Consider the following 23290-nt stretch of genomic DNA (forward strand, 5'->3'; position numbering starts at 1 on the left):
AATTCCTTTCTTTAAAGTGAAGTTCAACATCTTCCTCCAAAACTGGCTGTTCTGTCAGGGTCTCATCACCTCCCTCTTTACTGCATTTGAAACCTCCTTCAATCCTGATGTCCAAGCTTTATGCATCTGGCTTCCTGAACACCCTCATAGCCTTCTCTCCTACGTAGCCCACTGTCAACAGGTTGGTCCAGCCAGCCATCTCATTCTCCACCTCAGAGTCTCTAATCTACTTTTGGTCTTTCCCTGAAGTAAATTCTGCACAACATTGCCTAATAAACCTGCCTAAAGCACAGCCCTGCTGATGTCACTCTGACATCAGGTCTTTCAATAATGCCATATCTCCTACCAAATGCAGTCTACACTTCTTATCTAGCTTTTCCCTTCACTGTGATAACCAGCTATCTAGTATCACTTCCCACTACTTCCTTCAAGCTACATGTGGATGCATGAAATGTTTCAACAGTACACTGATGCCATTGCCCCTGCTCCTTCCTTTTCCTGGAAATATTTATCTCCACTCCTAGCTGTTGAAATCCTATCTTTCCTTCCAGGTCAAGCTAAGGTATCATATTATCCACCAAAGATTCCTTTCCCTAGTACCCCCATCAAAAAGCGGTTTTGCTTTTCCATAAAACCTTGATCATATGATACTGACTGAATTTTGATTCACTTTTTAATCTTTGTACATATACTTCTTCTCCTATATTGGTCTGTGAGCTCATAAAAGGCAGGGATTCACCTTTCCCCTGATTCAGGTTTGTATTACTCAATTAACGTTTTATTGTTGAATGGATGGATGTATGGATGGACAGAATTCATGTTCAATACATATAGAGTTGATACACAAAACCACAGAGCACAGAGGTCTCTATTATAAAACCTTCAGTCCCAGATAAACAGTACTCCCTTTCCTCTTCATACCCATGAGTCCTGGATAACTCCTGTCTAAGTTGTGATGTTGGCAGTTAAAGAAAATTGCTGAAAAAGCAGCAGGACCAAGAATAAGGAGACAGAATGGAGCATTGAGATATGACTATTTTCCATAGAAATCTGAAGACCTGGCAATCTTCAGGAGGATGTTAATCAAGGGAAAACCTAGAATGTACGGTAGACTGTAGAAATCAGCCAAGTGAAGACAAGGGAATGGAGAGAAGAGACTTACAGACATAAGAAAACAGCCTCCACATATGCTCAGAGGTTCTGAGCATGGAATGTCCAGGGAAAAGCAATAGTTGGAGCATAGTGTTCAAGGAACTTGGTGATAAGAAATAAAGCTGACGATATGGAGAGGGGCATTCATTAAATATTGGCAACTTTCTAGAAACTACTCCCTTGAACTCATACCTTTTGCCTGAGTCTGGGTTGTTTTCCCCAAAGATCAGTTATCTGGGGAACTCAGAAGGGCCAGAGCCAATGAATAGTTTGCATCAGCACGAAGTGAGGACACCAAACTGAGCCAAGGACTCAGTGAGCTCATTGGGCATTGCGGTTGGTGTTGGAATTATTCAATACAATGGTTGAAAGGTTTTACTATGATATCACAACTAGGGGTGGGGTGGAGGGAAGGTGCCAAAAGAAAGCTGGTGAAGGAATACGTATGGAGAAGCTGCCATCAGCCAATTATAATCATTAATTGCAATCTAAGCTTCACTTTTCTCATAGGAAAAAATGGAACTAGCAATAATGACAACCACATAATAGACACTGCTCAGGTGTCAGGTACAGTGCTAAGCATATGATATGAGATTTTCTCCTCACAACGACTGTATTTGGCAGGTACCATTATCCATATTTTACAGGTGAGGAAACTGAAGCGTGCAGGGATTAAGAAACTTGCCCAAGTTCATACAGGCAGTTCATGTCTGAGCTGGGCTTCAAACCCAAGCAGATTCATGCCCTAGGGCCCCATAGCATTTATTCCCCTGGGCTCTACTCCCAAGCTTACAAAAGGCAGGTCTGAGCCATCAAAAGAATTGAAAAATCAGGCTCATTGGGAAAAGAGAAATTAAAAAGCCTTTGCTCTCCAGGCCCTAGTTATACACAATCAGGAAAAAGAATCAGCTCAGAGGGCCAGCAAGTTATCCACAGCCCCAGAGCGATAGTGGATATCCCTTAGCCATCTGGGGCTAACAAACGGGAGGGATAGAGTTGTAAATAAGTCCTTGCAATGATGACACTCATTACCCCATTCTTTAATAGTAATGAGAAATCAGTGAGTTACAGCAAGACCAGCAACACACACTCTATAACCCTGCAAGTCAGAGAGCCCAGGGAGACCCTTCTGGGGCTGCAGCTCTCATGCAGCAGGCCCAGCAGCATTGGGTCAGGAGGATGGGAGAGGCTGAGGGTCAGACATCAAGGCCTCTTGGAAGAAGAGAATTTTGATGTGGTTCTTCTGGAAAGTGGCAAATGTAGCCTGGTGTAAGGGCCTCAAGGCATTGCATGGAAGGAATGAAGAGCACGGAAGGAATGACAGCAATCTCTACACAGTGGTGATGACCACAGAAACTGCAGACAGCTCCGAGCCAGGGCTGCAGCCCACCTCTCACAGACCCTCTGCATGGTGATGGACAGGAGACCAGATGCCCAGGTCTCCCTGCAAGGCAGAATTTACTGTTCCAGCTGCCGGGGGAGCTGTCAGCAAGCAGCCTTGAGCTGTCAGCCCTCTCAGGAACTGCCTCACCCAAAGTCACACATCAACGTCAGATGGAGGCAGGGGGATAAAGGCCAAGCCATTTTGGCCCAAAGCAGGACAAATCTGATGGGCTGTATGGGCTCCGGAGCTCCTGTGTCACAGCGCAGCTTTCCCTCTGCGCATCCACTTCCTCCCTCTGCCTTCCACAGGTGTTGATCCAAAGTGTGCTCCCTAATAAACACACCACATGTCAACTCTGTCTCACAGACCAATTCCAAGGGCAGCCACCCTGCCACAAGCACATGGCCTGTGTTTAACTGTATCATTGGTTTTCTCCTATTTGCCTACCTTAATTTTATTACGTCCTACACATCCCTCCGTATTAGGTAACCAGATTCAGGGATCTTCTGTGGTAAGAGAGAGACTAAAGGAGCAATAGGGTCAACAGAGAGAAGCTAAATGACCTACATGATAAAGGGATGGGAGGGAAGTGGGATAAATAAGAACAAATCCTGCACAGGCTGGGAGTTGGGGGGGGGTGGTTTCAAGGGTTGATGGATAACAATATCTGGGCAAAAGAGGACTGTATTGGTGATAAAATAGGTTTTAAGAGGAGGTACTAAAATTATGAATTGTATCCCCATTGGTGTTTTTCAAGAGGCACAAGTAAATACTGGAATCACTTTTTAATTACTCCTGAATGGTATACAGTGTGTTTAATATGTGACTCGACACAGAATATGAGATCCAGACTTTTACTGGGTATATTGATCAGGGTAATTAACACTAGCTGCATTAATAAACACCCCCAAATCTCACTGGCTTAATATAATAAAGTTTTATTTCTCACGTGCATTCTAGTCAGCTGGGGGTTGGGTGGCTCCTTTTGGCAACTCTCCTCCAAGTAGTCCATCCTGTAATGCTGCCATTGTCCCCCAATCTCTGGGTCCCTTTGCCACCCTGATAGCTTCCCATTTGTCTCCAGCCGCATCGCCTCCCACCAAATCCTTGATCTACCTTTCTCCACCTTGCTATCTCCCCTGGAAGGCTAATCTCTATGGATTACAGATCACAGGGACCCTCTTGCCTCTGGCTTCCAGTTGAGTTTGGCCAAAAGGGATCCAGGCAGGAGGTCCCAGGAGGGAGAAGGAGGGGGAGGTTTACTTTTCCAGCTTCTTCCCCTGAGTGACTTGATAAAAGGTCTCAGTTCTCTCTAGGTGGTTCTCTCTCTACACCCCTCATTGTCTCCAGGCTGTAGAACCCCCTTGCACTTGGCCCTTCCAGCCTCAGATTACTAACAGTTCTATTATCCTTTGTGACCAGGCACTGTAACATCCCTTGAGGTTTCCCTAAACCCCACCCACACCTTTATATATAGCTCTTTAATTAAACTTCCTTGGATGATGCTAATTTGAATGTATCTTTTGTTTCCTGCTGCAAACAGGACTGATACCCCCAGGAAAGAGAGCTGAGAGGCAGAGTATTCTGTGGGCCCAGGAAAGAAGAATGTGACCTGGGATTTAGTACATTGAGCATTTTCTGTCACCCCCTGCCAGTGTTTTTTCTTGTGTTTGGTTTGGGGGTTTGTTTGTTTATTTGTTTTATTTGGAAAAGCAAATACTGTTTACTTGTAGGGATGACTTTCTTAGTCGTTTCTCTATATTTTACAATATAATTTTACATGAAATTTTTATCCTGCTTTATTTACTTATTTTCATTCAGTTCAACACACTTTTTTATTTCCATTGAGACTTCCTCTTTGACTCATGTGTTATTTAGAACTACACTGTTTAGTTTCCACACGTTTGGAGATTTTCCCATTATCTTTCTGTAATTGATTTCTAGTTTGATTCCATGTGGTCAGAGGATATCCTCTGTGTGATGTCAATCCTTTTAAATTTCTTGAGGTTTGTTTTATGGCCCAGGATATGGTCCGTCTTGGTGAATGCCCCCTGGGTACTTGAAAAGCATGTGTACTCTGCTGCTGTTGGGCAGAGTGTTCCATGTCGATTAGATCCTGTTGATTGATGGTGCTGAGTTCTTCTATATCCTTGCTGATTTTCTAACTGTTCTATCAGTTGTTGAAGAGAGGGAGGTTGACGTCTTCACCTACAATTGTGGATTTGTCTATTTCGCCTTTCAGGTCTATCAATTTTTTTTTTTTGCATGTTTTGCAGCTCCATTGTTAGTTTCATACACATTCAGGACTGCTATGTCTTCTTGGTGGACAAACTTTTTATCATCACGTAAGGCCTCTCTTTGTCCCTGATCATTTTCTTTATTCTGAAGTCTCTTTTATCTGATGTTAACATAGCCACTCCTGCTCTGATTGCTTTTGATTGCTGATATATCATTCTTCCATCCTTTTACTTTTATTCTTTACTTTTCCTACCTATAATGTCACAGTTGCAGTAAGCTCTTGTTCATGCAGTTGTATCATGTTTTTTTTTTAATTCACTATCAATCTCTGCATTTTAATTGGTGCATTTAGACCATTCCAGTCAATGTATTTACTGACATGTTAAGGTTTAAGTCTGACATTTTGTTTTCTGTGTGTTCTCTCTGTTTTTCATTTCTGTTTCCTTTTCCCTGCCTTCATCTGGGTTACCCGAACATTTTTTTAGAATTTCACTTTGATTTATCTGTAGTGTTTTTGAGTGTATCCCTTTGTATAGATTTCTTAGTAGAAACCTTACTTCCATTCTGCTATTGAGCCTATCCATTGAGGTTTTTGGTTTTTGCTTTTTGTTTTTTTTAAGTTCAGTTATTGTATATTTCAGATCTGGAATGTCCATTTGGTTCTTCTTTAAAACTTCTCTTTTTTTAAAACTTTTCTGAAGCATTTTATTTCTTTGCTGAGACTTTGTATTTTTTTCACTTGTTTCAAGCATGTTCAAAATTGCCCGTTGAAGCATTTTCATGTTGGCTGCTTTAAAATCCTTGTCAGGTGATTCCATCGTCTGTGTCACCTAGGTGTTGGCATCTGACAATTGTCTTTTCTCATTCACATTGAGATTTTCCCAGTTCTTGGTATAATGGGTGATTTTTCACTTGTATGCTGGATACTTTTCTATTATATTGTGAGACTCTGGTTCTTATTTAAGTATTATTTTCTAGCATGCCTCCTCTGATTCTACACTGCCTCATTACTGCCAGGTGGGGATGGAAGTCTAAGTTCCACACTCAGCCTCCATTTAGGGGTGATGGGTGCCTCATTAATGCTGGAGGGTGGGACTCCAGGCTCACCATTAAGGCTCCCCTGGTACCACCATGGCTGGTGAGGGAAAGGCACCTCACCTCCTTACTGCTCCATCCTTGGTGAGAGTGGACATTTAGACTCTCCACTTGGCCTTTGCTAATGGGGTAAGGCAGGGGTCACAGATTTTTTTCATGGTGTTTGGATGGCCTGTCTTGCTACACTGCCCCTTTCCTGGCCTTTTGGTTAGAGAGAGAGTAGGCCTTTCTTAGGGAGTTTTTTTTTTTTTTGGTCTGCACCTATTACATTTCCAGCTTTGCTGGCTTCTCCTGAACCCAGTCCAGGATATATGAGACAAAAAGAAAACCCAAGGAACTCCATTGCCGTGTCTTAGGTCTGAAGATGCCTAGCTGGTCTGCTTTCCCCCTCCACCTTTCAGAGTCCTTTTATGTTTCTTTTATGGATAATGTTCAAAGGTTGTTTGTTTGAGTATATGTGTGTGTATGTATATATATATACACCATAGTCTGCCCTCCATATCCATGGCTCCACATCTGCAGATTCAACCAACTGGGATCATCATGTAGTACTGTAATATTTACTGGAAAAAAATCTGTGTATAAGTGGAGATGCACAGTGAAAACCCGTGTTGTTCAAGGGTCAATTGTATATATATATTCACTTTACCTCTAGGGTAATGTACCATGGATATTTTAAAACATACACACAACATTAAAAGTACGAAAAATTTTTAAATTTTAAACAAAATTCTATGGATCACCTTGTGTACCATACTGGGAACCACTGCTTGTATTCCATTTGAAAAGCAAGGAGAGAAGGGCCTCCCTCATGCAACTGGCCCTTGGATTCCACTGTGTTCCACAGACACCCCTCTGGAGCCTGTTTCTGTGATGTCCAGACATGTGTTCCTTCTGTGTGGCTCCTGTGCAGATCATGAGGAGAAGCTGCAGGTGTGACCCTCTGCCCTGCAGGGCGCCTAGGGAGGGATGGACAGGCTTAATGTACCCCCTAGTAAACAACCAGTTATGTTGATAAACAAGACCCTGAAAGGGACACTAATCAATCACAGAAGGCTTTATGTGGTGACTCTTTCTACATAATGCCCCATGGGTAGCTGTAGTTTTAAGTACTCAAAAAAAATCAGAAAATCTATTCCCAAGCTTGGGTCCTGCTGAGTTTCTGTGGCCTCCAGCAGCTCAGCCTGTTCTTCAAGGGTGGTGTCAGTGCTGCTGCAACATTTTGCATCTTTAAACGGCCTTAAGTGAAGGCAAAGGAGGCTGCCACCTATGGGGCAGGATTTCAAGTTAAAATAGAAGACTTCATGGCTTCAAATTGCTGCCTCTACTCTACTTCAAAGGCCTGAAAAACTTGCCTTCCTTCCCTCCCCTCCCTTACACACTCACTGGTATATAAGTACATACCTACATTTAGCATCTGTTTATTGAGCTTCTACTCTATATCAGACAACATCACTAAGCACAGCATTGAGAGAAACCAAACCTGACACAATCCTATTATGAGCTAGTGAGAGAGGGATTCTTCTGTTGAAGCTCTGTTGCTTTAACTTATGGATGGCAAATACACGGCACATATGCTACACCTCTCCTCATCCACAGCAGACATCACTAGTCAATCATGTCATGATGCACCACTGAGCCTGCATTTGGCCTCAGATTCCTTCTCAACACACTTTCCCCTGGAATCACTACCAATCAAAAACAGTTGGTCCACAAGATGGGATGTATTTGCCATCTCCAAAAGAAGGCTTTGTTCTCTGCTTCAGCTCTGCTCCCATTTAGATCCTTTGGATGGTTCCTGGAGAACAAAGAGCATCCATGTTCCTGAGACTCGAGGCTTATTATCTGGAAATGCTCTGATTGGTGGAAGACTTGGTGTGCACTTGATTATGCTTAATGTGAATCCTCCTCATAAACTGACATATTTTTAAATCAGGGAAGCAGAACATCTCTAATGCAGTGTTGTCCCTTCTTCTGTCAACACATTATCATGAAGTAAACTACAAACTTGAGAACAAAGTTGACATTTAATAAATGTTTTCTTTAAAAAGGAAAAACTGTCCATGTGCACATTTGCAGGCTCCCTTGGGAAAGCCTTACTTTGTCCCAGGTTCCAAGATCTCATAGATAACCCAGCAAGTGAGAAATGAGCAATTCCATGTCTCACACATGTACTTTCCCTTGGCCCTGGGCTGGCTTGTTTTGTCTATAGTTGGGCTGCAGAATGGCACAAATCACCCTAATGGCAATTCCAGCACTGCCTTCTCTGGAGAGAAGTATGTCTTTGTGGTCTGCTAATATGGAATGGAACTGCAGGAAACACAAATTTGAAGCAAAACTCTGAAATGAATTTATTTAACTCTTCTTAGGAATAAAGTCTATTCTCATTATCCACAGTATTTATGTTTTATAAAATCACCATGAATACTGTATAAGTAAATACTGAGCCACTGCTCCTAGAGGAAATATAGAGTTAGGTTCCTGCAAGCCTCTGGTCATAAATTTTAGTCAACCAATTACTTTACAAACTTGTTTTATGTGTGTTTATATTTAAAGACACCTTGTTTAATACATATTGTTGATTCATTAACATTCAGTGCATGGCCAACTTCACTATAACTCATACCTGAAGGAAGCTTATATTTTCTATATAAGGCACATCACAGCCTTCTCGCACTTAGGAAAACTAGACACTATGTCTGCACTTGTGGGCCATTTGAAGTAGCGAAATCACCAACAAAAAGCACAGAAATGTGAAAAGCAGGGCACTAAATAGACTGCAAAAGGACAATACTGTTTGCAGTATGAAAGCTGAAACAAAAAGAAAGAAAGTCCCCTTGTTCGACCTCAGCTGGAAACATGTGTAGGACACTTTACATTTTCCACCACTTTGCTCGTGTATGCAAATAACCAGAAAGTGCCACAGTATTGATATGGGGATTACAAATAAATTTCAGCAAGTAGGCAGATTCACAAATATAGCATCTGCAAATGAGGGGGATCTACTCTCATGTTACCGCATTATTCAGTTTAAGCAGCATACTGTCACATTAGGAGGTCAGGAGAATCTCCAAAGACTTTAGTATGAAGAAAACTATTTTCAAATATCTGTGCAAATCCAGAAGAAATGTAGAGTTCTGTCACTCTAACCTGCTGAGGATTTTTGTGTCTCCATAAACCACCCCACTCCCTGCTCCCAAAGTACCTCTAGGTTTATAGTACATTTGTAGCAAATGCTTACTTAGGAATTCTTTGTGGATTGTTTAAATTTTTCTTTCCCATTCTCTTTCTCTCTTTCTCCCTTTCTCCTTTCCTTCCTTCCTTCCCTTCTTTCTTTCTTTCTTTCTTTCTCTTTCTTTCTTTCAGCTGCTATTTAAGTATTCTTGTGGCACCCATTACCATTTTAATTTATTTGTTTACTTTGAATAGTTTTGCTAATTAGTAGTTAGTAAGTAGTTAAGCAGAGGCCACTGTAAGGATGAGAGAACCCCTAGCAATCAGAGTATCTAACCCTGTGTGACCTAAGTTTTAGCCTCTGCAAGACGCCTTGTCTCATCTAGCTCCATTCCCTGGAAGGGAAGCCTGAAGCTCACTGACCAGAGTGGCCTGTGAGAAAAGAGAACCAGGTCAGATAATGTAGAAGCCCCAAGGAATAGCTGGTATGGACCCCTCCATCCTTGAACGTCTCAGGCACCTGTGCCTGGGGAAAGGATTATGTTGTGTTTCACTCTGGGGACACTTCTCAGGATGGGGGCAGATGAGAGGCTGGTAGGAAGAGAATCTGTGACTGGGTTGAGTGCTGCAATAGCCCCAGCCAGAGCCCTTTCCCCTTTGTCTATCGAGTAGGTTGGGTCAAGGGAAGTCAGCACATAAAAAATGAAGCAATGTCATGCCAGGGTGTCTACTGATTAACACTTCAGGAAGGCAATTCAACTTGGAAGCTTTGTGCCAGTTGCAAATCCTGCAGGTAATGTCCAAGAATGAATTTTCCATTGGGAGGTGGAGATGGCCATGCCATTGCTCATTGAGAATATGTGTGCTTTGGCTCCCTAGTACCTCAAGATCCATCCCCTAGATGCTAAGGGCTGTGGGTATGAAGGAGAGGATGAAAGAAAGAAAGAGAGAGAGAGAGAGAAAAGAAAGAAAGAAAGAAAAAAAGAGAGAGAAAGAGAGAAAGGGAGGAAGGGAGGAAGAAAGAGAGAAAGAGAGAAAGAGAGAAAGAAAGAGAGAAAGAGAGAGAGAGGGGGAGAGAGGGAGAGGGAGAGAGGGAGAGAGAGAGAGAAGTAGAGAAGGAAAGAAGGAAAGAAAGAAAGAAAGAAGGAAAGAAAGAAAGAAAGAAGGAAAGAAGGAAGGAAGGAAGGAAGGAAGGAGGGAGGGAGGGAGGGAGGGAGGGAAGGAAAGGAAGGAAGGAAGGAAGGAAGGAAGGAAGGAAGGAAGGAAGGAAGGAAGGAAGGAAGGAAGGAAGGAAGAAAGAAAGAAAGAAAGAAAGAGGGGTTTCCCTGGTGGTGCAGTGGTTAAGAATCCACCTGCCAAGGCAGGGGACATGGGTTCGAGCCCTCGTCCAGGAAGATCCCACATGCCGCAGAGCAACTAAGCCCGTGTGCCACAACTACTGAGCCTGCTCTCTAAAGCCCATGAGCCACAACTACTGAGCCCACGTGCCTAGAGCCCATGCTCCGCAACAAGAGAAGCCACTACAATGAGAAGCCCATGCACCGCTACAAAGAGTAGCTCCCACTTGCTGCAAGTAGAGAAAGCCCACGTGCAGTAACGAAGACCCAACACTGCCAAAACTAAATAAATAAAATAAATTTATAAGAAAGAGGAAAGAAGGGAGGCAGGGAGGGAGGGAGGCGAGGGGAAGGGAGGGGAGGGAGGGAGGGGAGGAAAGGGAGGGAGGGAGGGGAGGAGAGGGAGGGAGGGGAGGGACGGGAGGGAGGGGAGGGAGGGGAGGGAGGGAGGAAGGAAACGCAAGAGAAACAGTTAGATTGAAATACTATGTGTCTAAACAATGCTACACACATAGTGGGCACTCCATTATATGTGTTTAATTAGGTTGAAAATATCTTTTGTGGGGAAAAAGAAAGAAGACAGCCCCAGTAGTTTGCTGCAGGTCGATTTTCACTGTAGGCAATGTTGCGGTGGGGTTGAAATAATGGCACCAGCGCTTTAAATTGTTTGTGCAGGTACGCGTGAGCAGATGTTTGGGAAGAAAGCCAAATGCGCAGATTATCTTCCTTTTTCTTCATCAGCCTCCATTCCTGTCCTCCTCCTCTCACACACACTGGACTTGATACATAGCATTGATGTGGTCTTCCTAGGTGAAGTATTGGGGTGCAAGAGTGTGGCAGCCCCCAAGCTGTAAGCTTAATCAGCTTTCTGCTTTCCGGAGAACTGCTTGTCTCTTTCTAGGTATGCACTCCTGACTCTGTGGTTTTGAGCGTAAAAAAGGAAATGGCTGGAGGCCAGTTTCGTTCCAGGAGCCTGCTCTGGATCTAAAGAGCCCCTGGTTGTTCCCCAGAAGAAGGATGTGCTGCCCTGAAGGGAAAGTCTGTAACTCCAAAGAATGGCCCATAAGGCATGCTGACGCATAGACAGGTGGCGACAGGATTATGTGGAAAACAAGGTTTACTGATTTATTGCCTTCTTTCTGTTCCTTAACTAACCTATATATATGATTATGCTCTTTGAATAAACTTGCCTTGCAACCATCAGTTGTCTTGGCCCTTCTGATCCCATACTGGTGCTTTTCAGTTCCTTACCCCTCACCGCCAGGAACTCCCAGCTTTCTGCAGCCAGTCTGCGGCACAAGAGAGAACAGGAGCTTTAGGCTAAGTGCCTCCTGGATATGCACTGTGGGTTTTTCTTCCTTTGTAGGAAACATTTATATCAAACTTTTCTCCATCTCCCATATTGATTTCATCTGGTTAGCAGCCTCTGCTTCCAGCTTTGCCTGATTCTCTTTTCAAGCTGCACACAGCAGGCTTTTTCCAAAGTCTAATGAAAGACTTCACCTGGCTGTTGAATGTTCTGTTTTCACTTTCTTAGTAAATCTTTTGGTAATGTAATGCCATATTTATGGATTTGAAAGTGAAAGGACCCCTAACACATCTTAAAAGTCCCTTCATGCGTAAGAGTTCTTTAGTAAATGGGCTTAACAAATGTCCGTTAATTAGATGTTCATTCTGTTTTCTTCTTGCATTTGTCATTTTATTTTTATCATATCACCAGCACACAAAGTGAGTTAGTTTAGTATTTGTGTTACTTTAAGTGTAAGTAAGTAAACATTTCCTGTACCACTGAGTTGCTGCTATTACAACTCACACACGAAATGACTAAAAGTTACTAGTTGGGAATTATGACAGAACGGCCTTGAGAACATAAACCATGTAAACAGCAACACGTGAGCTGTCCAACAATGTCAGGTGTGAGTTTACCTGTACAGACTCAGGAGAGAGATGGATTTATTTACACTGGTATGTATTCTACTCGCATTTTCATCATCTAACAATTTTCTACAAAAATAGCAATTAATCTGTAAACACCAGAATAGTTTCCAGCTGGTCTGTGATTTTTGACAGGGTATTTTACTTTATTTATTTTTTTATACAGCAGGTTCTTATTAGTTATCTATTTTATTCACATCAGTGTATACATGTCAATCCCAATCTCCCAATTCATCCCACCACCACCACGTCCCCTGCCATTTTCCCCCCTTGGTGTCCATACGTTTGTTTGAGAGGGTATTTTGTTTTCATGTTTTGTCGTGGTTGTTGTTTTCATTTCCGTTTTCATTTTTTGTTTCATTTCTGTAGATCTGTTCATAAAGTTGTAGTAGCTAAAGCTTTGCCTTTCTGGGAAAAGAAAGTAAGAACTAAGTGTGTACGTGACAACTAATGTATAGGAGAGGAGATACTTGAAGGAAGAAGCTTTAAAGAGAAAGTCAGGTGGCAGTTGTCAGGTTGTGAGAATTTCTTTTCCTATGGGCTACAGGATTTTGAATAAGTAAGTATTTCTCCCAAAATTGGGAATACGCAAAGTGTTAATAAGTTAACTTTGTATTGTATGCTCCTTTAAAAAGGAAAATACATAGTATAAAAGAGAAAAAAGCTTTTATGAAGAGTTTTATAAATGGATTTCTTACAGGATGACTTGTTCTCTAGCTGTGATCTTACCACTTCAAATAGTTGTAATTTGAATAAATTTCATAAGGGAAAGAATCAACAAAAATAATTCTTCAAGGAAAAAAAAAAAGAAGTCTGAAGTCAGGCAGTCCAGAATTGGTATGGGGACTGCCATGGTTATCAGGGATACAAACTTCTTTTATTTTATTTTACTTCTGTATTATTTTTTATTATATAAGTTTCATGTGTACAGCATTAAAATTCAACATCTGTATATACTAGAGTGATCACCACCACAAGTCTATTTATGATCCATCATCAGCCTCCTTCTGTCTTGATGCTCCATCAATCTACAGCTTTACCTCATGGTCTAATGATGGCTGCTCAAGCTCCAGCCATCATGTCCACATAGCAAGCATGCAAAGGTCAAAACTGCCTTCTCTCAGTGAAGTAATATACCATCATACAGCCTTCCCATGTGTTCTACACAATACTTTATATCCAAAACTGGCCCCATTTATCTGCAAGAGAAGCTGAGAAATATGGTCTTTCAGCTGGGCATATTGCTGCTCTGAGAGAATTCAGAGTAGGAGGGATGAATAAATATTGGGAAGTAGCTAGAAGTCTAAAAGTTTTGGCTAGGAAGGAGGAAAAATGACACTAGAGCTCCCTGTCCTCAGTGGGCTCACCGGGGAGACAGAGGTAATGAAAGAACCACACCAATAAGGTGAAATCACAGCTGGGGTGAATTAGAGGTGAGCCTATTGAAAGGGGACTTTGGAAACTGAGCTGAGATGTGACTGCAGAGCTGAGGAGTTGATGAGGGGCTGTAGGACGGAGAAGGAAGCACTTCCTAGTAGCAAAGAGAGGTGTAAATCAGGCCAGACTGGGAGGCACAGGCCAACCCTGAGGCCCTACAGGTGAAACATGCTGACTTAACTCCTTCTAGGAGACTTGGGAAGCATTTGCCAGAGTGGAGACGAAGATTCCATTACTGTATTCCCACTTTGGAAACATTCTGGCTGATGGGATGTGGGGAGGGGTCTTTTGGGGAGGTTACTGCAAAAATCCATGCAAGTGGGTGGTCACTCAGGGACTGACAGCGAAAATGAAGGAAAGCATGTAGTTTCCAAAAAGAGCGCCTGCCCTGAAGCACTCAGGGCACAAAGCAAGGGCTTTCTCTTGGGAGAACCACGCTGTGGGAAGCTTCCTTCAGGCAGGCGAAACTATCATTTTCTGATCTGTATTTCCACCTACCTAATCCTGGGCAGCCAGGCACATTTCTGAGGAAATTGGGCAGCATTTAGAGACATGGGCTCCCTGTGGTCTCTGCATCATCTACTAATGGGTCTGAGGGGGGCTTTAAGAGGGAAACCAGCCTGGGTCTACATACAGCTTGTGATTTTTCTCTTCGTGCACTTTCCTGGCCCGCCCGCTGGGTTTCTGATGTAGACCGAGAGGCTCAGCCAGGTGAGCACACAGAGACTGGCAGGGGTCTGCAGGGAGCTCTCTCTGACCAGAGGCATCTGCAGCTGGTAGGAGGTGAGGGGATGGTGAGGACTGAGATGAAGGGGTGCTCACTGTTTTACCTGCAGCAACTGCCTGGCCCAAAGCAGGCTCTCAATACATTTACTATTTGAATGAATGGATTAATCCATTAACTGTTGTGTCATCAGACTGGCGAAGTAGTAGAGGAGAAAGGAAGGGAGATTACTAGTGGAGAGGATAAGCCAGGAGGAAAGGTGGAGCCTGGAAGGAGAGGTTTTGCATAAACTCTGCCTGCAGGGCACCCCCACCAGGTAAAGAGCTGTGCCTGCAATAGCTTCCTCTTCTGGTTCACACCGCCTCTGCCTATGTAGGCCCCATCATCAGTGTCTGCGATATTCTCTCTAGCTCTCTGCTTCCCTGAAGTTCCCACTCACAATGCCTTCTCCAAGAAATCTGCCCACTCTTTCATCCCAGCTTCTCACATCCTTCCTCCAGCTCAGTCCAAGTCCAGGAAATGCATTTACCGCGATAAATCCCTTTTGGTTCAGGCTCTAGCAGCAATATCTCACCTGGGGCTCTGGAGTCAGGCAGACTTGCTGGGGTTTGGATTCCAGCTCATATGTCTACAAAACTGGAGGTAATCATAGTGCCTGGTTTATCTGGTTGTGATAACTTAATAAGAGGATCCCTGTGAAACACTCAGCACCATGCCTAACTCCTAGTTCTATTACGGTTACTGCAGACAACCATGTTGCCTGTCCCTCTCTACCCCACATTCCTTCTTAACTTCAGGGCTGGTGGCTCTTTTAGCACAACCCACAACCCTTATATTGGGCTATAAAAACAGTAAACTCATTTCATACAAACAGCCTTGCAAGAAAAGTTTCATTATTATTGCCCCCATTTTACCCGTGAATAAAATGAGGCACAGAAAGGTGAGGCAACTTGCCCAAGGGCACACAGTTTGAGCCAGAATTTAAATCCAGGTAGTTCAGCTCGAGCCCACCCAATTAACCCCAATACTCAATCCAGAAGAAATCACCATTCTTAGCTCCTCTCCATCTACAGAGATGTTGTTTTGTCAGTTCTCCACTGAAGAATCTGAAAAGCCAAGCCTCTCCCCTGCACAACCTCACGTGAGAAATCTAAAGCCCTCCCAAGATGAAATTTCAAATGTCAGTGTCCAAGACTCCAAGTCCATGGGGCAATAGCAGGGACAGATCCCAGGCTGAGAGAGAGAAGGAAATCAGGTGGGAGGGAAGATGGAGACAGGTTGCTCAGGCACGATCCAGAGCAAATCTGAGCATACTGAAAGGCAACCAGCTGGGAAAAGGAAAGAAATGTTTGCACCGTTCATTCATTCACTCATTGTTTGTTCTATTATTTAGTACAAGCATGTGAACAAGAAAATACTCTTGTTCTCACTAAGCTTACATTTGGGTGCAGGAAAAGAGCCAGCATTCAAATCAGAAAAATAGAAAATGTAGGTATTAGAGGGTATTAAAATAGGGTAGTGTGATAGATCAGAGATTCTTTACCTCAGCTGCATATTAGAATCACCTGGGCTGATTTTTTTTTTTTTAATCCAGATACCCAGGATGATCTCCAGACCAATTAAGTCAGAATCCATCGTGGGTCGGACCTGGGCAACAGTGTTTTTAAAGCCCCCAGTGTACAGCCACGTGGCAAATTCCTTGATAGCGAGGGACAGGGTGGCTGACTTGGACAGGCTGGTTGTGGAAGTCACCTCTTAGGCAGCAGCACTGAACAACGACTTGAATGTCCAAGGGGAGCAAGACATGCCAAGATCCAATGGAAGATCCTTCCTGGCATAGGGAAATGTTGGTCCCTAAGCCCTAATGCCCAGACTTCCTGTGTGTCTACAATTAGTAGCCACTAAGCTTATTTTCTCCTAGCTAATAAAGAGTGTTATCTACCAGGGTTCTGAGTGGCAAGCAACAGAAACTAGTTTTGATATGTTAAGCAGAGAAGTAATTTAGAGGAGGAAATTGGGGTTCACAATGGATGAAGCCAACTTGGGCGGATGGGAAGATGAAGGACCCAACTTGGAAAACGGGCATGAACCAAGTCAGTCTTAGAGGTCCAGGTGGCAGCAACTTTTGATAAACCAGCCTGACAAGGATTCTACCACCAGGCTACTAGCTTCTCCTGCAGCTGCCATCAAGGAATTCTATCCATTTGTCTGACCCCATTCAATCCTGACTGGCCAAGCCTTGGGCATATGTCCATCCTCTGCTTCCAGAGATTCACCCTGCTGTAGCTTCCACAGTGGGAAGCAGGATAATAATTACCACCAATACTACACAATCTGGAGAGGAATTGGGTGGGAGACACCCAGGAAATGAGAACCATCCACCACAGACAGCATCAGTGTGTCCTTCCCAGCATGTGGTGCATGGGGTGTGATTATGTCAGTATTAGCTCAATGAAAGCGAGGGTATTGCCTTTTGTTTCTCTGCCTTATAATCTTCTTACATTGCATAATATTTCTCTTTGCAAACTGCACATCTCAAGTAAAGATTTGTTGAATGAATAAGATGGTTTTCATCTGTTTTCTTGCAAACGCCATCATAGAAAAATTTAAAAAGAAAGTCTAGATTGCTTTGTGACTCCATTACTTTCTTTTCCTTCCCCCATTCACCCTCCAAGTTTATCTTTCTCAAGGTTTAAGCTAATTATGGCCCTGATGCCCTTTCCCTAAGAATCACCCCATCAGCCTTCTCTCACAGGCTGGAGTGAAGGTCACGGGATGGAAGGATTCTGCCATGGGCCCCTCCCTCCCAGTTTTCTTCCCAGCACCAAGATGCAATTGCGCCACAAAGCAATTTATCCTCTTTGTGTACAATGCCCAAATAACTTGCCTTTTGAATGGTTCTGATTAAAGGATGAAAGAATTGCATTCTAAAATTTGCAAATTCATAATATCCTTGAAAAAATGAACCTTGTGAAGTTAAAGTTCCATTTAAAAATATACTCTGAAAGACCTACAAGTTACAAGGCCGGTTTTGACAGACAGCTTTTACTGCCTTTGGCATTTCAGTAATGACCCCAGAACTGCCATTGACCTGCCAGCACACTTGGTAAAGTGACAGCCTGCTCGATTTCTTCCCCTATTAAAATGTGGTGGGAGCAGGCAGGAGGAAAGGGAGAGAGAATGGAAGGCAGGAAGGGGAAAGAGTGAGGGGAAGGAGAGAAGGAATAATGACTCCCAAAGATGTCCACATCCAAATCCTCAGAACCATGTTATGTTTCATGGCAAAACAGAATTAAGGTTGCAGATGGAATTAAAATTGCTAATCAGCTAGCTGACCTTAAAATAAGGAGAGTATCCTGGATTGTCCAGGTGGGCCCAATGTAATCACAGGGGTCCTTAAAAGTGGAGAGGGAGGCAGGAGAGAGAGTCAGAGGGGATATGACTACGGAAGCAGGGTCTGAGAGATGTGAGAAGATGGCTTTGAAGATGGAGGAAGGGGTTATGAGTCAAGGAATGGGGGTGTCTTCCAGAAGGTGGAAAAAGCAAGGAAGTGGATTCTCTCCCCTGAAGCCTCCAAAAGGAATGCTGCCCCGCTGACACCTTGATTTTAGCCCAGTGAGACCTGTATGGGGCTTCTGACCTACATAACACTAAGGTAATAAAGTGTGTTGTTTTAAGCCACCAAGTTTGTGGTCATTTGTGACAGCAGCAATAGGAAGCTAATATACAAGGCTAGGAGATGAAGGAAGGAAGCCTTTCTTGGTAACACTTGTGGGTCAGGTACTGGGCTGGAGGAACTAACATGAGCTACTTTATTGGGCATTTGCGGTGCATTCTGGACATTTGAAGTAGATTCTCTCCTACGCAACTCTGAGCTCACTTGGATGTCAAGTAAGGAATGGCCATCCCTGGGCAGAAATGTAAAGCCAAAGGTTAGGGTGGACATTTAGATGGTAAAAGGAGATCATAGATAGAAAGTGAAAAGTCTTATTTGAGAGGCAGGAGATGAGATGGAGCATGACTGGGAACCTCAAATATGGAAAACCACCCTCCTGCATCTAACCCACGTGGTGCATGAGAATTTACCATGACCTACGCACCAGGCAAGATATGGAGAGACGGTGCCAAAAGAGATGGGCACTGGCCCCATGGAAAGTCAAACTTCAAAAGATGCTAAATTCCAAGCAGGTCACAGCGAGATGCCAATCTACATCCACTGAGATGGCTATAACCAAAAAGACAGACAACAACAAGTGCTGACAAGGATGCGGAGAAACTGGAACTTTCCTACTTTTTTGATGGGATTGTAAAATGCTGCAGCCACTTTGGAAAACAGTCTACCAGTTCCTCAGAAAGGTAACACAGAGTCACCATATGACCCAGCAATTCCACTCCTAGGTATACACCCAAGAGAAATGAAAACATACGTCCACACAAAAACTTGACTATTCATAGCAGCATTATTCATAATAACCAAAAGGTAGAAACAACCCAAATGTCCATCAACCAATGAATGGATAGATAAAACCTGGTATATCCATAAAATGGAATATTATTCATCCATAAAAAGAAATGAAGTACTGACACATGCTAGAACATGGATGAACCTTTAGAACATTATACTCAGTGAAAGAAGCCAACACAAAAGGCCACACATTGTATGATTCCATTTATACAAAATGTCCAAATAGGCAAATCTATAGAGACAGAGTGTAGATGAGTTATTCCCTAGCACTGGAGTGGGGGATGAGAGTATTAGAGGGTGATAGCTAAGAGTAAGAGGTTCCTTTAGGGGGTGATGAAAATGTTCTAAAATTGTGGGGATGGTTGCACAATTCTATAAATATACAAGAAAACATTGAATTGCATACTTAAAATGGGTAAACTGTATGGTATGTGAATTATATCTCAATAAAGATGTTACCAAAAAAAAAAGCAAGCAAGCATAAAACACCTGAGCCAGGATCAAGGCTGAGCAGAGGCAAGCACAGGCTGATGGTGGATGCCACAAAGGTTTGTCTGGGGCGACTCTTGCTACCAGGGGTTGCTGACTTGAGAATCCTCATCAAGGCTGACAGCCAAATCTGCAGGGGCAGACTTGCTTCTTCCTTTATCTGAGGTATCTGACAAAGCTGAAGTCAATGGCTCAGAGGCACTCAGCTGCATGGTTCTCTTGGCGCCCCAGAATTCTGTCAGTTCTGAGACCACAGGAGGTCATTTCCTGTAGTGGCTCTAAATGGAACTTCCCAAATGGACCCTGTTGCATGGTCACCTTATGCCTCATCTACCGTAAGCTTCTCGGTCTCTCTGCTATTCAGGAGCTGGGGCTGTGAGGGCCTTGTGGAAATAGGGTCGGCCTGACAGCGCTATCAGAGAAAGGTATTCTAGTGGCCCCTTTTCTAGCCACTTTTGAAAGTTCCAATGCTTTAAGAAGAAGAAGAAAAAGGAGGAAGGGGAGAGGAGGAGGGGGCACTTGTGATCACAATGCATCTGAGGCGTCATTTTGTCATTGTCTGAGGCCACTAGTACTGGAAGCCCCTGGAGGGCAGGCCCTGTGACCACAAGTTCATTGCTCTGCCCCAGCTGTCCCAGCACCTGGCACATAGTGTGCTCTCAATAAATACTGATTGATTAAAGCAAAGGAGTAAACAGTGGCAGATAATATAAAATTCCAGTCCTTTTTTCCTCCTGCTGCCTCTAGTCTCTGTACAGAAATTTATATTTCAGCCATATGAATTATGACCCCCTCCGAGCAAAACAGGCAACAGCCAGTTGGAGTTTAAGATTACATGTTATTTTTACTTTGGTGTCCTTATGAGCACTCTGTCACAGGAAGGGCAGCTGAGAATCAGATGCACTGAGTGTCCCAGGGCTGGGGTGGAACCCACTGAACCCAGAGAAAGAGCAGGATGGCCAGTGCAAGACCTCAGTCTCTTAGCAACTGAACTTGGGAAAGAGAAAGCATCAGAAACTGGGGTGTATGTATGCTGGTACCAAGATGTCTTAGTTAGGGTTTCTCTATTTGGAGGTTTTAAAACATGTCTACAGTCCTCCCTTCAAAATGAGGGCCTAATTCTTCTCCTTTGAATGTGTGTTGTACCTAGTAACTCATTTTTAATTAATGTGGAGGAAAGGCAGGTTGTGGTCAGCTGAATAATGTCCACATCTTAATCCCTAGAACCTGTGAATGTTACCTTAAATGATAAAGGGGACTTTACAGATATGATTAAGGATCTAGAGATGGGAAGATTATCCTGGATTATCCAGATGGGCCCTAAGTAGTTGTGAGGTCCTTATAAGAGGAGGATAGAGAAGATTTGACTACTGATGAGGAAGAAGCAGATTTGATAAGGCCAGGAGTCAAGGAATGAGGACGACCTCTAGAAACTGGAAAAGTCAAGGGAATAGGGTCGCCCCTCAAGCCTCTGGAGGAAACCTTGCTTTTAGCCCAGTGCAACTGATTTTGGACTCCCAATCTACAGAACTATAAGGGAATAAATCTGTGTTGCTTTAAGCCACCAAGTTTTTGGCCATGTGCCACAGTGGCCACAGGAAAGATACATGTCATAAAAGACATTGCTGCTTCCACCTTGATCTCTTGGATTGTCCAAATGCCAGCTTCCATGTTGTGAAGATACTCAAGAAGCAATATGTTTTCAAGCCAGCGACCAGTGCGGGCAACCGAAGCTATTCCACTGGGAAACTCTGGCATTCATCGTAAAACACGCACCTCGGCATCAACCCACCTGCAGGCCGAGGCAGCTGGGGTGTACACAGCAATTCTCAACAATCATTGGGGAAGGACTGTCCCTGGCACGAGGGGTGGGGAGGATGTTAATTCCTCCAGGCTGCCAGTCTGGTGGAGTAGGTTCTGGTGACCACGAGAAGAAATGCAGGTTCTGGCAGTTGGAGGTCAGAAGGGCTTCCACTGAGAGGGAAAGGGCAAGGGGATGTGGGCAGGGTTCTGGCAGCTTCTGCTACACCAAGCGATCAAGAGTGGGGAGATGCAGCAGAAGAGGAGTGCCCAAATCAGAGTCTGTGAGCAGGACGAGCAGACGGCAAGAAACTCAAATATGGATGTACTCGACCATTACTGCATTCCAACTGTGTGCCACCAGCAGTTAATATGCAGAATCCCTAATTCTTCAACAGCAAGGGTGGGGGAGGGGGTCACACCATTTCCATTTTGAAAATGGAAACACTGAGGCTCAGAGAGTTTAAGAGGCTTGTCCAAGATCACGCTAGGCTGGTGAGCACAAATGGGAGAGCAGCTCGTTTCCGAGTGCTCTCTCCTGCGTCTCCGGCAGCTGCAAGGAAACTGTCTTTAAAGCAGTAATAGCTTGTGTCTGTCTCCCGACAGCCAGTGCCCTTTCTGACTTCATGCCCCACGCATGGCAGTGTCATGCTACATTACTTCTAAATGTCACCTGCCAACCCACCTGCCTCTAATCACGTGTGCACACTTGTGTGTGTGCAGGCGTGTGCATAAGCACACAGTCTGCTGTGTCACAGACATCACAGAGAGGCCCTTCCACACAGGAGGCCACACGTGGCACTCATCTTTCAGAGTTTAACCAGCTTACACGGAAGCAAATATTCGAAGTTTACCAAACATAAACCAAGTAAAACCTAAGTCAATCAAAAGTGACTAAACACCTCTTTAGTCCAAATACATGTTTCTAAAAGGTCACAGCTGGTGTAATTATCCATGCTAGACTTAGCACACATTCAGCTGTGTGCTTAAGACTGCCAAGAACTGGAATACATTCAGAATCCTTAAATAAGAGTCACCTTGTTTTCAGAAAATGCTTGGTTAAGTCAGGCCCAGGAGTGGGGGAGTTACTGGGGGAAGCCTATTAGAGTTTAATGACACTTTGAGAAAATGTAGAGGGAAACTTCATTGGAGAAGGAATAGAAGTACATGTCAGAGCCAATTTCTCATAATATGTGGGTTGAGCCCTTTTTCGTCAAAGAAAATAACTCCTGACAAGTACAACAACAACAACAACAAAAGAACACAATGACAAAATGAGCAGCTCGGGAAGTCAGTCAACAGGAGGAAAAAATGAATACCTAAATGCTGACTCAGCAAGTGACCTTGGGAAACTGTGACCTGGGTCAGGGGAGGAGTGAGCAGCGATCACCAGTTTTCCCCCATCCTTTGGCATTTCGATAGGCAGAGCCCCAACCCAAAGGGCATCTTGGTGAGCATGCAACTTGTGCAGAAGTGGTTCTTAACTGTGTTCTGTGGCACCCTAGGGTACTGTGCCAGAGCCTTGGGAACCGCCACAGAAAATGATGGGCAGGCAAGGGTAAGCGGTTCCCAGCTCTCCTACCTCACTTGTACCAAAACAGTTCTTCTCTTACCTGCTTTAATAGCTTAGACTTCCACCTACAATTTTGTTTCAAGACAAGGTTGTTCTATTAAATAGATACCGAATTTGAAACCCTCAGGTTTATATAATGTCTGAGGCTCATGCCTGCCCTCGTGCTAAAGAGGAATTTACACCCTCAGTCAATGTCTTTCTGGAGAAGTAAAGGCCAGGATAAGAGAACCAGGGATAAATGGAGGAGTTTAACAGGCTGGTAGTTAGATTGCAGAGCACAGAGTTTGGAAAAATGTGGAAAACAGCAAGGGAGAGAGTACTAAGGGATGTAGGAATGCGAGCACTCAGAAAGGCAGGGATTTTTGTCTGTCTTCTTCACTCACTGCTGCATCCAGTGCCTAGGAAAGTACCTGGCACACAGTAGGTGCTCAATAAACATTTGTTAGTCAGTGAGTGAATAAATGAATGAGTGAGGCACTCAGTGGAA

Source organism: Eubalaena glacialis, chromosome 18 (genome assembly GCF_028564815.1).
Source record: "Eubalaena glacialis isolate mEubGla1 chromosome 18, mEubGla1.1.hap2.+ XY, whole genome shotgun sequence".
Taxonomy (NCBI): domain Eukaryota; kingdom Metazoa; phylum Chordata; class Mammalia; order Artiodactyla; family Balaenidae; genus Eubalaena; species Eubalaena glacialis.